Raw genomic sequence first — 4,535 nt, forward strand, 5'->3', positions numbered from 1 at the left:
GGAATTGGCAGGAGAAGAGTATGAAAAGTAGCTAGAAGTGTTATAGTACCTTGATATCCTGTGACCACTGAGTTGTTTGCGATATATAGGGAGTCATCTCAGTGGGATAAAGAGGAAAATGAATGTAGCACCCCTACAAGGCTCCATTGGCAGATTGCATCCCCAGAATAGCTAATTATTATTTCCTTCAGGGTTTTAAGAGTAAACCTGATGGGTTACTTTTTCTAGTAGTGTTGCACGTAAGCCCTTATCCAGTATGTTCCCAGTCATTACCATCTATATGCTGATGATTCTTAACTCTATAGTAATATCTCTGCTGACCTACAATATTTAAAAAAATAAAAAAAAAAATTTCCAGCTACATGTTAAAACAATTTTTTAACATTTATTTCTTAAAATTTTGAGTTTCAAATTCTGTCCCTTCCTTCCCTTGTCCCTCTTTGAGAAGGCAAGCAATTGATTGACATAGGTTATAGATGTACAGTCATGCAAAGCATATTTCCATATTAGTCATATTATGAAATAAAACAAGAAAAATAAAGTAAAAAAATATGCTTTGATCTGCATTCATACTCCATCATTTCTTTCTCTGGAGGTGGAGAGCATTTTTCATCATAAGTCCTTGGGAATTGTCTTGGATCATTGTATTGATAGAAAAGCTAAGTCATTCACAGTTGATCATTGCACAATTTTGCTGTTACTAGGTACAATGATCTTCTGATTCTGCTCACTTCACTTTGCATTAGTTCATGTAAGTCTTTCTAGGTTTTTTCTGCAAGCATCCTGTTCGTCATTAGCACAACAGTAGTCCATCACAATCATATACCACAACTTGTTGAGCCATTCCACAATTAATGGGCATTCCTTTAATTTCCAATTCTTTGCCACCACAAAAAGAGCTGCTATATATATTTTTGTACATATAGGGATCTCTTTCCTTTTTTTTTATGTTTTTGGGATATAGGCCTAACAGTGGTATTGCCGGGTGTGTTGGATTTATAATCATAGTTCCTGGGTACAAATTTGAATGTGGCTACTTAACTAGCTAGTGTGACCTTGGGTAAATAATGTAATCTCTCTGGGCTTCAGTTTTCTCACTTGTAAAATGAGGAGGATTGGACTAGATGATCTTTAAGATTCCTTATGGCTCTAAATCTGTATAATCTATGAACAAACTTTAGTGCTTTTTTCATCATAACTCATTACCTCTCAAATAATGATGACAAAGAGAAGATGGTAAATGCAGAAGGGAAGCATATTCCCTCTCTGGGACCAGAGCTCTGGCAGGTACTATCAGGGCAATAAATAAAGGATGTATAAGATGCAACTAGTTCAAAAATCTTGTTGGGAATAGGAGACTAACACAGTGATAGTATGTAGTATTGTTTAGAAAAGGATTGTAAGATATTATGCTAACTTGACATGCTAAATTTTATGGTATTTTTTTTTTTTACAAAGGTGGCTATCAATACAAAAAATTACAAAGAATATTATTGGTGCTCTAAGGCTACATGTTAGTAGAATTTCAGGTCAGGCTCACTATTCTCCCCCTTGGTAGTCTGCCAAAAGACCTCAGATATACAGAAACGGAGGAGAGGCAATTTAATAGTGTTTGTCTCCAGCCTTCCTTAAGTATCTTCAATGTGAGCTGAAAGCTCTTTGGGACAAATGCAAATCCCCTGAAACCATTAAAGGGTAAAATCCGATCTGATCTGCACATTACACATACACAAACTCTTGAAGTCAAGGTTGAATTCTCAGGGGCATATTGAGTTACGGGCCAACCCTGAAATGACCCTTTAGGAAGGAGACAATACGTATAATAGTGCATTTGATAGCAGGAATGTACTCCATATAAGCCATAGACTCTTGCTTGTAATTGAATTGCATGAGGAGTGGGATAGGAAGAGAGGTAGAGTAGGTTTTGGAAAGGTGAACAGGGCATCTTTGGGAAACTAAGAAAAATGAAAAGAATGGTATTGTTTGGAAAAGTGACATGATCTGCCCAACTGTTAACTCCTTTGTTCAAAAGTATTTATTGGTGGAAAGGCTAGGGAAAATAACTGTAATAAATGCCTTGCTTTGAGTTGGAATTTCTACTTTAAAATTTTTTTTGAATGATTAATCTCATATTATGGAAATGCCAAAAACACATCTGTTGATCAATTTTTCATTAAAGGAAATAAAACAGGAAGCTGAAATGGTATCTACACTACCAAAAGGTTAGCCCAGGTGTACCCTCACTGCTTATATGATTCTTGTATGACACTTGTATGAGATGACACAAGTCATGCCATTTCCCTGTGACTGTTTCCTCCTCTGTAGAATAAGAATAGTAACAATTGCACTACCTCTTTCACGCGGTCATGATGAGGAAAGTGCTTTGGCTATTTCAAAGCACAATGTACATGTAAGGTGCCACATTATATTGAAAGGAATACAGATTTAGAGCTGGAAGGGAAATCATGAAGGAGCTGGAAGCTAGAAATCATGTAGGCCAACTCCCTCATTTTTCACAAAGTGAATGCTCTTATAGCAACCATCCTAAACTCCTATTAGCATTGGTAAGCTGCATCCCCAGAGGGTGGCTACCAAATCTCCCCTCAGTGTTCTAGAGGTAACTCTTGAGGGGCTGGGAGTGACTTTCTAATGCTATAGCTTACAAGTCCTCAGTGCTGTGCTTCTTTCTCTAATTCTCAATTGATATCAATTAGGCAGCCAGATTTAATTTACTTTTAGAAATGAGTATTGACTATAATAGTATAATTTGTATAAACCAACCTCCCCAAAGTGTGTGTCATACTATTCATACAAGTACATAGAGCGCCCAGGCCAAGAGATTCGGAAATTAACGGATAACTGGTAACTCTGGAGAGAATAGTTAAGAGTTAAGTGATGAAATCTGAAATTAGATTGCAAAGGGTTGAGAAGAAAAAGAAGTGTAAGCACTAAGAGTAGACAGCTTCTTTGAGGCATTTGGCTGGGAAAGAAAGGAGATATGTAGGTATAGAGATATAGGAGAAGGTAGCTTGAAAGGATAGTAGAGTTTAGTAAGGGTTTTAAGGATGGGGAGACTTGAATGATTTGTTCAGTCACTCTTACTCTCCCAAAGATACTCATTCAGTTTGTTTTCAGCTGTTTGCTAACACACAGAGCTGCCATATTTCTATATATAAGAGACCTTTCCTTCTGTCTTTGATGTCTTTGGATATATAACCATTAATGAGATCAATCTATGTTTAGTTTTTAAAAAGTTTAGTTTTCTCTCATAATTCTGAATTGCTTTTCAGAATGGTTGGAGCAATTAATAACTCTACCAATAATTCATTAGTAAACTTGTTTTCTTTCCACAACCTCTACAGTATTTACCATTTTTATTTTTATCATCTTTGTTAATCTGACGGTAAAACGTGAGTTGTCCCTCTCTCTCTCCACTCACACACTCATCACCCTGCTTGCTTCAGGCCCTTATCATTTTTCATCTTGACTACTCCAATAGCCCTTTACTTTTTCCTCCATGTTTTCAGTCTCTGTCCTTTCCACAAGGCTGCCAAAAAGACATTCCTAAAGTACAGGTCTTACTATGTCTCTTCTCTGCTTAGTAAATGTCAGCAGCTCCCTTTAGGACCAAATATAAATTCCTCCGTTTAGCATTTAAAGCCCTTCACAATCCAGTTCCAAAGTTCCTTTCTAGTCTTACTATATATTACATTGGCTTGGCAAACTGGCCTTCTTACTCTTATTCTAATACAACATTCCATCTCCATGCTATTGCACAGGCTGTCTTTTCTCCCTCCCTCCCCCAACAATACCCTCTTCACATTTATCCTTTAGATTTCCTAGATTTCTTCAAAACTCAGTTCAAATTCCCCCTCCAACAACTAGTGTCTCTCCCCAATTACCTTGTATATATTTTATTTTATATATACTTATATTGTCTTAGCCAATAAAATATAAGTTCCCTGAGGGTAGGGATAGTTTCACTTATGTCTTTGTATCCTATGGGATTACCTTAGCGTAATGCCTCCATAATCCATGCTTAAAAAATGTTTGTTGATTGCTAAATTTTCATTTCATTTATTATTAGTGACTTGGAGCATAATTTTATAACATGTTTGATACTTGATAACTTGATACTTTGGACTTCTTCATTCAAAAACCATTTACTTGACAAATTATTGCAGAATGGCCCTTGTATGTGTATATGGGTGTGTGTGTATGTATGATGGCACATCTTTATCAGAGAAAATGGGTATGAAGATTTCCCCCTAGTTTTTTCTTTCCACTGGTTTTGTTTTTGCAAAAATTTTAACATTTTATGTAATCAAAACTGTTTTATCTTTCATGTTCACCTCTATCCCTTCTTTAAGATTCTCCTTATAAAGAAAAGCAAACTAGAAAGACTTGGGAACACTGAACAATGCAATAAAAAAGCCATTATCCCAGAGTAACAAAGATGAAGCACGATATCCACCTCCAGAGAGAGACAGAGAGAGAGAGAGAGAGAGAGAGAGAGAGAGAGAGAGAGAGAGAGA

The sequence above is a fragment of the Vombatus ursinus genome, unplaced genomic scaffold (genome assembly GCF_900497805.2).
Source record: "Vombatus ursinus unplaced genomic scaffold, bare-nosed wombat genome assembly UNPS02014818.1, whole genome shotgun sequence".
NCBI classification, from domain to species: Eukaryota; Metazoa; Chordata; class Mammalia; order Diprotodontia; family Vombatidae; genus Vombatus; species Vombatus ursinus.